This window comes from Panthera leo, chromosome A1 (genome assembly GCF_018350215.1).
Source record: "Panthera leo isolate Ple1 chromosome A1, P.leo_Ple1_pat1.1, whole genome shotgun sequence".
NCBI lineage: Eukaryota > Metazoa > Chordata > Mammalia > Carnivora > Felidae > Panthera > Panthera leo.
The window spans coordinates 230044761-230057470 of record NC_056679.1 but is presented as its reverse complement, the minus strand read 5'-3'; the positions used below and the strand labels follow the sequence as shown (position 1 = coordinate 230057470).

At 40.6% G+C, this 12710-nt stretch overlaps 1 protein-coding gene across 4 annotated transcripts in view; it reads right to left on the bottom strand.

Moving 5' to 3' along the window:
* CTNND2 (catenin delta 2) overlaps positions 1-12710 on the bottom strand; it is a 925778-nt gene that overhangs the window by 218142 nt on the left and 694926 nt on the right. The gene's annotated exons all lie outside the window — the stretch shown is intronic.

Below are 12710 nucleotides of genomic sequence, written 5' to 3'. Positions count from 1 at the left end.
ATATGTTTCTAGATGAGTCTTCTCGCTGTCCTTTTAGTCCGACTTTTAAATTAAAACGGAAACAAATGGGTTTGTTAACAGACAGACTGTTTCATGGAGTTTTCATTAGCAAAGCTGTATTTGAATATTTCTGCATTTATATGGAAAAAAGAACACAGCTCCTTCAGTAATACTGTCTTCTTTTTTTGAATTCAACGTCCCTTGGGGATTGAAAAATTACGGTTTGGCACGAACCATTATAATTTGGCACCTTCCCTATTCAGCTGTCTTATCACAGAAAACTCATTCATCCCACAGATGTGCCGAGCACATGGCTAAACCCCCACCCTTTCAAAGGTGTGAAAATGTGACTTTCTTTGTGAAGCTACTCCACCCACACTATTTAAAACTGCACCCTGATCCGTACCCCTCCCCGATAACAGTTCTTATTTTCCCTTAATCCGTTACAGAATTCTTCATATCCCTTGTCAGGTTCTAACTTCTTTATTATGTATCTTGTCGGGGACTATCTGCTAGAATCTTGGTTCTTGGAGGGCCAGTCTGCTTTTTTTTTCTTTTCTTTCTCAGTATTTATTTATGAAGGTTTTTTTAAAAAAATGTTTATTTGTTATTTTTGAAAGACAGAGAGAGACAGAGCATTAGCTGGGGAAGGGCAGACAGAAGAGGGGGAGACACAGAATCTGAAGCAGACTCCAGGTGCTGAGCTGTCAGCCCAGAGCCCAACATGGGGCTTGAAGTGAGGAACCGCGAGATCATGACCTGAGCCGAAGTCGGAAGGTCAACCGACTGAGCCACCCAAGCACCCCAATATTGATTTATTTATTTTGAGAGAAAGAGAGAGAGATAGAGTGTGAGTGGGGGAGAGGGAGGGACAGACAGAGAGGAAGAGAGAGAATCCCAAGCAGGTTCCATGCTGCCAGCGCAGACCCTGATGTGGGACTCGATCTCATTATCTGCGAGATCATGACCTGAGCTGAGATCAAGAGTTGGACACTTAACCAACTGAGCCACCCAGGTGCCCCAGGGCAAGTCTGTTTTTGTTCACTGAGGGATCTCTTACCCTACCCCAAGTGCAGTGCCAGGCACATAGCAGATGTTCAACAAATATCTGTCGAGTGAATGAGGAGGGAGACTCTTACCTGTGATAGCAGTGTTTCTCAGATTTGTTGGAACTTGACTTTTCGAAACTGAGTAATATCCCTCATTTAAGGGGGGGGGGGGGAATAAACAAAATGCTTTCTGTGTACAAATGTCTCCAGTGGCTACCGCAGCTCTTTATACCAGCTTAGAGATAAAATGAGGGTATACACCATTCACAGGAAGTGGGCCATCAGATAAATCCGAATATGCTGTAGGAATTACTTTCATCCACCAACAAAACGAAAACAGAAATGAAACGAAACAAAACAGAAACAGAAAAAGTTGCAATTCCCCCAGAACTCCTGGCCTCAAAGTCCCTAATCTGGGAAACGAATATGGTATTTCACATATGTCATGTCTCGGCAGAGCAGGACCAGGGGCAGAAGAGGGAAGGACATGGGACAGGGCTGTTAGGGAGGGCATTAGCATCTGTGACGTTCCTGCACAGCTGGTGGTAGTAGGTACAACCCAGGGAAAGTGGCCAAGCATGTCAGTGGGTCCACTAAAAATGCGAGAAGGAAGCAGCAAACAACTTTCCCCTGATGTACAGTTTTACCAGTGCTTGCTTGGTGCCCACTCAAGAGAGATAAAGTTTGTAATCACTGTGACCATGTCCCGTAGATGCATCTGGGTTACAGCCACACCCACTGTATCATAATATTTCAGAAAGGATATTCCATTTGTACAAAAGTTTAAGCTATAAGTATTGTTTTCTCTATGTGTGTTTATTTGCATGTGTGTGCTTTACTTTAAAATTATTTGGGTTTAATGATCTTAATAATGATGAAACCATTAAAAAAGAGTTAATAAAGCCATTTCTACAATTGACTGGTTATAATTAAAAGCAGTTGGTGTAGCAAATCTATCTATCTATCTCTATATTTTAGCTATATTGTATAATTAGTATTTAATTTTTGACATATTTCCCATTCATACAACTTAGTGAATTAAGCTATTAAAATATTATTCCAAAGCATTAAAAAGGAAAAAGGATTCAAAACAAATGCAATATCAATGCTTAATGGTTCCATGCGAACACAATGTTTTCGGTGTGGCCCTAATTAATGCCATAGTTCTAAATTTAAAATGAAGTCTTAAGTTTTATTTTAATCTACTTAGAGAAACACAAATGAGATGATAAGCTTTTTCTTTTGCTCTTATTTTTTTTTGGCGGGGGGCTGGGGGGGGGGGGCGGTCACCAGATGGTACACATAAAAAGCTCTTGTTTTCTTGTGTTGAATTTTATCTAAGAATTTTGGAATCCTGAAGTCAAACATTAGTCAGAACTGAGTTCACACACATGAAATGTGATGGTCAGGCCCTTGGTTCTGCCTCCTCCTGTTGTCTCCCACATCCCAAAAGGACCAGGAAGGAAGTGAGAGGTGGACTTTGAGTTCTCTTGAAGGGTCTCTATCCATGGCAGGACTTCTGGGTGCTGTGGATTGCTGTGGATGGGTCCGGGTGCTGTTCTCTGCACTTCCCCCCTGCTTTGTCTTTCCCCTGTATCCTGCCTCCCGTCAACTTCTCCTGGCACCCGATTCTTCTTGTTTCTGCTTGTACCCAACCTTAAATTCTTATAAGACTCCAGATAAACCTATGTTAAACACTAATAAAGTACAAGTTCCCTTTGAAAAAACGATCGGGGGAACTCTCCTCTTCGAAATGACACTTGTATTTTCTCTCCCACTAAATGGCCAGCAATCTCTTTTCCATGTATGCTCCCCACTGGGCACTCCACACCCAGCAGGCAGAGGCCTTTGTTCTGGCCCCCCCCACCAACTGTCATTCCAGGCCAGTTCACTGTCTCCCCTTTCTCACTCCATCATCCTCATGGAGAATTCTTCCAAAGTCTACATTTAATATTTACTAAAATAGGGCTCATAAAATGTCATACCATATCATATGTATCTGATATATGTAAAATAGAATAAAATAAAATGCACAAGAAGAACATCTGCCACATGGAAGGAAGCTAGGAACTATTTATCAGATGAATGGAAGAATAATGCGCTAGGTCGTCACATGATAGCTTCCTTCTCCCTCTTATTTTTGCTAATATAGAATAGACATTATTTTTGGAGCAGTTTTGCACTCAGAGTAAAACTGAGCAGTAAAGTACAGAGAGTTCCCATGTGCCACCTGCCCCCACACATACACAGCCTTCCCCATTGTAAAACTTACTGAGTAGCAATGATGACCCTATACCGACACATCATAATCACCTGAAGCCAATGGTTTATATTACAGTTCATTCTCGGTGTTGTAGGCGCTGTACATTCTGTGGGTCTTGACAAATGTATAATGACATGTAACCACCATTACAGTATCATCCAGAATGATTTCACTGCCCTAAAGTGCTCTGTGCTCCACCAATTCCTTCCTTCCTTACCCTAACCCCCGAAACCACTGATTGTTTTTTAATTTTCTCTATGGTTTGGCCTTTTCTAAAATATCACAGCTTTAGAATCGTTTGGTATCTAGCCTTTACAGATTGGCTTCTTACAGCCAGTAATACACATTTAAGATTGTTCTCATGTCTTTTCATGGCTTGATAGCTCCTTTCTTTTTAGTGTTGAATAATATCCCATTGTGTGGATGTACCACACTTTATATATCCACTCACCTGCTAAAGGACATATGGTTGCTTCCAAGTGTTGGCAATTATGAACGAAGCTGATGTACACAATCATTTGCATGTTATTGTGTAGACATAACTTTTCAAATCCTTTGGGTGAATACCAAGGAGCAAAATTGCTGGGTCATCTACTAGGAGTATGTTTAGTTTTGTAAGAAACTGATAAACTGTCTTCCAAAGTGGCCGTACCATTTTGCATCCTACTAGAAACGAATGAGAATTCTTGTTCCACATCCTTGTCAGCATTTGGTATTGTCAGTTTCTTGGCTTTTGGCCATTCTAATAGACTGTGGTGGTATTTCATTGTGTTTCCTTCTCTTGCAAGGCTGACCCGTGATTCAGATTTACTTACATTAATACAAATAACTGAATAAAAACCAACAATGTTGAAATACATAAAGGGAAAGCAATAGCTCGAGTTAGACCTGGAATAAATTTCCTATCTGCTACTTTCCTGGACTTAATAGATTCAAAGAATGACCGGAAAGGCCTTTTGATACATAACCTGAGTAGACAATCTTAAATTCGTTTCTTAAATGATTCTCTGCTAGATGGTCCACGTTGGTCAACTGTTCCTATGATAATAGCTCTTATTTATTTTTATGCTTTGCTGTAAACTTCAGGGATCTAGACTGAGAGATCAGTCTACAAGAAGTAAGGAAGATGGATGCCGATGAACCCCACAGCAGGAGAAATAAAAAGATCACCTCATCAAACAAAGCAAAACTATGCCCTCTGCCTGTCCTTTCAGGTTGTTTAGAGAGCGGGCATTCTTCAGCCTGACACAGACAGTCTCTTGAGGATGACAGTTGGGATGTGTTTGCACGGAATCAGTGAAGCCCACCCAGTGTGTATCAGGGAGAGTGAAGACAGCCTCCACACCTCTGCCATACAATAACCCACTGTTTTAAAGTGTTTTTACAATTTAAACTCTAGAACTAAAAGTATCTAAAAATCATAAAGAGTAGGATGCAATGGTTTTCTTCCTTGTCCTCTCATTACAAGGCAGACCATATATAAGCCTTTTAAATCAGGAAGCAAATGGATGAGCAATTAAATTAAAGAAAAGAAAAACGCAGGTAATGCAATATCACCCATTGTAAAAAAATGTGGCCTTGCCACTTAATGAATTTGTTACTCTTGATATTCTCTGCATTTATTGAGAATAAACTATATTTACCAAGGAATCAGCTATTATCATTAAAATGACATCAACATCAATGAATAATTTAGAACATATCCAATTACAGCAGTGTTTGCAAGCTCATGACAGTTTTTGTAGAATGATGATGATGATGTATAGTGGGTTAAATAGTACTTTAACAGAGAATAGAATTTTTCTTGGGGGTTCCTATCTTCATTTAGAGAAATACTATGAAAAGTTGCTTTGAGGATAGCAAGACCCTCAAGGATGGGTTATAGTTGTTCTTGGCAATAAGAGATTGCTCACCGACTCTGCAAATGAAATGGAAGGAATTTGGAATTAGCTGGGAGAAGGAGGAAGAGGTTGGAGTAAGTAGCCTTTTTTTTTAACCCATTGGTGGTAAGATCCTCAAACAGCTGAGGACCTGGGTAGACGTTTCCATACCGCTCAAGGATCTGCTTGGTTTTAAGCAAAGTAGATATATCTTTGGGCTTCCGGTTTAGTTCTAAGAGAAACTAAGCTGGCCTGAAATGCAAAGTAAATTTAAATAATGGACTGCAGAATTATAATATATAGTACCTCCTCTCGCTTCAGATACTTATAAGCAATCAACTCACCACATCTGAGAAATGGTTTACCAAAAGCTGACTACAAAGAGGAACCTCGGGCTTGGTGATTTTAGTAAATTTTAATTAACTGTTATTTTTCAGTGGTGTTCATTTAAACAATAAAAATAGATATAGTTGTTTTATATTCCCTATTAATGTTTAAAAATTAAATAATTTTCTCTGCTTAAAAAGCTACTGGAAGAGGGGCACCTGGGTGGCCCAGTTGGTTGAGCGTTTGACTCTTGATTTTGGCTCAGGTAATGGTCCAAGGGTCCTGGAATCAAGCCCAATGTCGGGCTCTGCCCTGAGTATGGAGACTGCTTGGGATTCATTCATTCTCTTTCTCTCTCTTTCTCTTTCCATTCCTCCCTTCCTCCCTCCCGCCCCCTCTCCTTCACTCTCACTCACTGGCTCTCTCTCCCTAAAGTAAAAAAAAAAAGTAAAACATAAAAAAGCTACTGGAAGATACAAAGTTTGTGGATCTAAAACCAGAAGCTTCACCAGAGGTACCTGAAATTCACTTTCAATTTTAATATAGGAACTGCAAAGTTATCAGTTTGTAAAATACATATTTTACCTCACCGAATTCCACCCCTAACCTGCATAGCAAAGTCAGGTAACCGATCAATGTTTCCACAGAGTTGAACTGATGTGTGTACGTGTAGTTGATTCTGAGCAAGACAGAAGTACAACTGATAAAGGCTAAAATCTTTTTTGGTGTTATGGTAGAAATTATTTTTGAGAATTTTGAGAGAAAATACATCTCTGCAGTCGTGCAAAATGATCTGGTTTTTCCATTCAGTAGCTGAACCAAGATGGATTATGTTTCTTTTTAAGTTATGTTTTAGGGAGCAAGTGTATTGCAGTGTTTGGAGGGGGTGCTGGCTTCGAGGCGGAAGCAATAAGGTTCGAATCATTTTACTTCTCTTCCACCTGTGTCCCCTGAGGCAAGTTCCTTAAATGTCTGTAAAACGCGAACAAAATGTGAACCTGTCTCATGGGGTTGTTTTCAGGAGTAAATGAAACTTCAAGTGTGAATTATTTAACAAAGAGTTCAACAAATATTATCTGTCAAGGAACCACCCACTGTATTACCTTGTTAAAGGATATTCTTAATGGACTTATTACCTGGTCAATATATGAATTAACGTAATAATATAATGACATAACATATGATAGAATCAGTGAAAGGTATACAATTCAGAGTGATAGCTTCATAAATTTTATTTAGTGTGCAGACTGTTTATTATCTACCAGATCATTAATCCAACCTGGTGTATACCTAATGAGATTTAAAAAGAAATATATTTACTCTGAAACTCTATTCTGTAGTCATTTAAAAAACTACCACAGGGTGCTGCATCATTACCATACATATGACATATCTTGCTAGGTACATTTTCAAGGTAAGTACAGGAATTAATCTATATTTGAAAAAGAAGAGAAGTGCAATGGTTTGTCTTGTTATGGTAAATTAACTGACCAAAAAAAAGGCATTTAAAAATAATTATGAGGTGATACTAGTCACTGGGAAAAAGAAGGTATTTTTCTGAAATACAGAGAGAATCATTAAGCACAAAGAGAGAAAGACCATCTTTTGATTTAACAGATCAATTTCTAATGAACAGATTAAAAACAATGATGCAACCAGTAACAAAAGATCCAACCAGTAGCAAGAGAAATGACTGAGAAGGTTCTAGTCGCATGTAGATTTCCCGAGTGCTACTCCCCTGCCGTGGTACAGGGCAGGCAGTGGTTTTGGTTTTGACTCCACCTGTGTCTAGCAGGAAACTATGTGGTTTTTGAAAATCATATGGAAAATATAAAGAAGTCTACAAATACATTATCACTGTGACTTGAATTCCCTTATGCTTCCCATTGTAAAGCCTCCACACATTTCGAGAATCTTTGTCCCCTGTACAGATTTCCAAACGCAGCTCCCACCCTATTCAGTGTGTCCTCAGCAGGTACTGAGGACCATCACTGAGGCAACCGCCTATCCCTATAACAAAATGCACATTTCCGAAGGGTGATTCTGAACATTTTTCCATTTTTTTGCTATCCTCAATTCTAGAGAAGTCGCTGATATTGTCTCAGTTATGGACTGGTAATCGGTTCCTGTCCGTAACTCTGGTTAAAGAAAACCATTTCTCATGAAAATCTCTGAAATGACCTATTTTGTAGCAATTCAACATTCTGACTCCTCATCACGCTCATGATCCTGTTATTTAAAGAGATAAAAGAAAGAGGGGGAAAAGACCTTTATTTTAGTCTGAATGGGAATCATGATTGCACACAGTGACGCATTTTACAGGACACTTTAAAAAATCACAAGACACCACAAACATTACATTACCACAGTCCTTGGCCCTTCCCATCCCTTTTTTTTGCTAACTGATCACGAACACTGAACTTCTCTAGCCATTTCCCTGTCTCAGAATGAAATGCAGTCAGTCGAAGTGGAAGGACATCAGGATCCTGTATTGAAAATCTTGCTGCCCACCAAGGAAGCCAGTGCGGAGGCCAAAGGGCCTCAGAACTGTCCATCTGGAAGCCGACGCTGACATTCTGCACAAACTGAACTCGGTTCTGAGAACTGGTGTGTGCAAAAGGCGGGCCTCCACATTCCTTTCTAAGAGCGCCCAGGAAAGGCCCTTACTTTTCTTTTTTTTTTTTTTTTTTAACAAGGAAGAATTTCAAGCGATTCCACAAATTCCTTTCCTGAAGACCCCACTCAGGCACACTCCCCATGTTCCAAATAAGTCTAATGGCTTCTATTATCTGGCATGATGTTTGTGCTTGCCCTTGTAGATATGGAATACAACCTCACAAAGTAGCGGGAATCACAAAGGATGCCTGAAATAAAAATCTCCCTTACTGTGCTCCAAACTGAACTCAATCAACATAATTTCGTGAACCACAACGCTACGTTCACGCAGTGTTCAGCATGTCAAAGAGTATTTTAGATGAGCACATATAAATTCTGAAAACACAAACCCCGCAAGGCAGAGATTCAACTTGGCTATTTGGAAATTATGAAACTATCTTAGAATGTGACTAGAGGAAGCCCACAAAAATTACCCCCCAAACTTTCACTGTTGTACTGATTAGACAGTCCCTCGTTAAAGAACACTTACGGAGTGGACTGTTGGGAGTTGGGGCCGGGGGTGGATGAGTTGAACGAAGCCCCTCCCTCAAAGGAGCTCACATACCTGTACGAGAATTGGAAGTTGAGTAAAGAAACCAGCGAATGGGACCATTTCAATAGTGAAGAACAGAGATAGCTTTATTTGAAGGAGGATGTAGCAATTTTCTAGTAATAATCTGGATCCTTAAAGATGATCCACCAACATGTATAAGGTTTAAGCCCCTCAAAAACTGGGATCCTCTCCAGGGATAAGAATCATAAAGAAGAAATAGCAGGAGAAAAAGATGGGAGTGTGCAGTCTGAGTGCTGTGGTCAGGTGACACTCGAGCAGGGACCAAAGGCCATGAGACGGTGACAACAGGTCCCAAGGAAGAGCAAGGAGACCAGGGTGGCTGGAGTACAGTGAAGGCGAGAGGATGAGAGTGATTGCCAGGCAGGGCAGGGTTAGGTCTGGGAGGCATTAGCCGCTGTAAGAGCATTGGGTTGACCTTGAGGAACATGAGACTGAGAGCGTGACTGAACACACCTGTATGTGACATGTAGAGAGCACACTGTCCCAAAGGCAGAAGCAGGGACACCAGGTAGGGGTCACCGAGATGGTCCGGATGCAAGAGACACGGTAGCTTTGGATAGGAGTAATGAGAGCCCAAGTGCTAAGAAATGGTCAAATTCTAGATCAAATTTTGCAGGTAGAGCAAAAAATATCACTGAAAGCATCATGACCTACTAAGATTTTTGGCCTTTAACTATAATAAACAGGTATGTGGGTAATCAGCACACAGTAGATTTTGGTTGACTGACAGATGGCAAAGCATTTATGAGAGACACGGCCCCTCGTTTAAATTTGTTTCACTGGCATTATAAAAGCACACATTTTAAAAATTGCTGTTCTTTTGTTACTGCAAACAGAAAATAATATGTTTCTAAAATATAAAATTATGCTAAATACATAGACACAATAGAAAAATTATTTTGTACCTTAGATAGCCCATGGTTATAACAAATAATGAGCATTAAAATAAATGTAATATATTCCCTGCAAAGGAGTTACGATAGATGTCTAGAGAAAACTCTCCTATGCATTTATTTTATTTTTAAGTTAAACATTTAAATTTTTGACAATTTGAACTGTATCAAGTAATTTTTTTGAGGAACCTCCACACTGTGACCCAGCAATAGCACTGCTAGGAATTTACCAAAGGGATACAGGAGTACTGATGCATAGGGGCACTTGTACCCCAATGTTTATAGCAGCACTCTCAACAATAGCCAAATTATGGAAAGAGCCTAAATGGCCATCAACTGATGAATGGATAAAGAAATTGTGGTTTATATACACAATGGAATACTATGTGGCAATGAGAAAGAATGAAGTCTGGCCTTTTGTAGCAACGTGGATGGAACTGGAGAGTGTGATGCTAAGTGAAATAAGTCATCCAGAGAAAGACAGATACCATATGTTTTCACTCTTATGTGGATCCTGAGAAACTTAACAGAAGACCATGGGGGGAGGGGAAGGAAGAAAAAAAGTTAGAGAGGGAGGGAGCCAAACCGTAAGAGACTCTTAAAGACTGAGAACAATCTGAGGGTTGATGGGGGGGGGGGGTGGAAGGAGGGGAGGGGGGTGATGGGCATTGAGGAGGGCACCTGTTGGGATGAGCACTGGGTGTTGTATGGAAACCAATTTGACAATAAATTTCATATTAAATAAATAAATAAATAAATAAATAAATAAATAAATAATGAGACTGAAAATAAACAATGATGTATGTTAAAAAAATAAACTGTGTCAAGTAAGACTTATTCTATTATACCTATAAAATTGTACAGAATATAAAATTCGCTTAAGACTTTTCTCGTCACGCATATGTCTTTTCTGTTCTAGGTTATCAAGTCACCTATATGTTCCGAAGATCTACCTGCTCATCCACTCTTTGGTGGTAGTAACGGCCAATATTTACTGGCCTCAAAACTGGTTGGGGAAGGAATTTCCATCTTGTTCGGCTCAACCGATATTTAGTAATACGCACTGTTGTATGTCCCTTGAGGATCTCGTGGACTAATAAAGGAGAAACTCACAGGAACATACAAGGTGCTGAGGAGCCCACAGGAAGTTCATGAAACCAGCCTCCTTGGGAAGTGGAGTGGGTTAGTTAGTTCTGGAAGACAGAAGAGTTGAACTGATTTTAAGAAGTTTGAAAACTGGGCGGGGGGGCGGGGAAGGTGCGCCCTGAAGGGCCCAGTTGGGCATCTGACTTTGGCTCAGGTCATGATCTCAAGGCTGGTGGGTTCGAGCCCTGCATCGGGCTCTCTGCTGTCAGCACAGAGCCCACCTCCGATCCTCTGGCCTCCCTCTCTGACCCTTCCCCGCTCATGTGCATGGGCGCTCTCTCTCAAGAGAGAGAATAAAATAAAAAGACTTTGAAAAAAGAAGTTTGAAAACTAGTGAGCCATACAATTTGAACAGGATTAAACTCTAAAATGTTTGGGATGCAGTAGGTCTGTACTTTTTAAAGTAGGGCACATGTATGGGAGGGTTGGGGTAAAAGCGTAGTCATCAGTGCATTAGATAGTGAGGTATCTCCTTTGCCCTTAAATTTACCCAAAGACTGATGGACTGATGGTGTGTGGCTGGGGGCATTATTATTATTGTTATTATTATTATTATTATTATTATTATTATTATTATTATCGATCTTAGATACCTTATGGAGTAGAATATAAAATGTATGGGAGTTTAAAGAAAAAGCACAGAATCTAAGGGAGAGTTTGCAGAAAGCTTCTGTGGCCAACGGTCTGCAATTCCTGCAGCCCACGTGGAGGAGGGCTCTGAAGACGGATGGGCATGGGGGGCTGGAGAAGACAGGAGGCATGCGGAGAAGGGTGTCCACCTGCACAGAACGTCTCCCGGAGGCGGGGCCCAGGGAGTGCTGTGGGATGCCAAGATGAGACCAGAAAACCACATAACAAGGAAATATTTGAGGGGACAGGACATGAGGATCCACTCATAGCTCCTGAGCAGAAGAATGACGCGGGGAGTTGCGGCAACGGGGCAAGAGAATCAATCGGAGAGACTGTACAAAGGAAGACACTGTGGGTAGTGTAGAAGGGTATCTTCGATACGAAACATCCTCAACCGTTTTCCTGGCATTGGGGAATTTGTAAGTAGTTTAACACGCATATGAATTTTTCTACAACTCTCAACCATTTGCTTAAATCTACTTTGCTTTGCTTATTCCTGCTGCTCTGTGCTCTGACTGAGCCCCAGCAAGGTGACTGGTAAAGTCCTTCTTGTGATTCTGCATTTAGCTCTCCCCACAGAATCAGTGGGTGGAGGCTGCAGGGGATCCCACAAGCTGAGCAAAAGAGAAAAAACATAAGTTCCACCACTCAGCTCCCTGGGGCTCCCCACCCCCCCACCCCTGCCAGACGTCTGTCAGATGCATCCATTGTGACCAGTTCTTTTGAGAATCCACACACTGGAACATGTCAACCTTATTTTCTCACACGTTTCTACGGAACACAAAGAAAGCTGTTACCAGGGAAAACCGTCTGCTACACAGCATCGTGAAAGAGGAGTTATTCAACGATGTTGCTCAGCTGATTCAATGTTATTCGCCCTTCATTTTGTCCATCAGCCCAAGCAGAACATCTATATGACACTTGGATCTTGGTATAATAAGAAAATACACTTGTTTGGTGCATCTGTGAGCTTTTGCATTAAAAAAAAGTTACATTCTAAGAAATCCCCTCAAGGGCAATGCAGTACATCCTAAACCTATGTGTCATCCTTAACGGAGGAGACTTTATTCTAGGCATCACGTGGGTGGTTATCTCAGAAGTCCTCTCCTGGTGATTTTAGGAAGTGGGTAGTACTAAATCACACATGTCTATTATTTTATATACAGGTGTTATAATATTTGACATACTGTACAATATATAATGAGTGTATGTATAATGATATGCATGTATCAATAAGTATGCTGCAAATGTATATATCTAAAAGAGAGCAATTCGAAACGTCTCTTCTTCCTT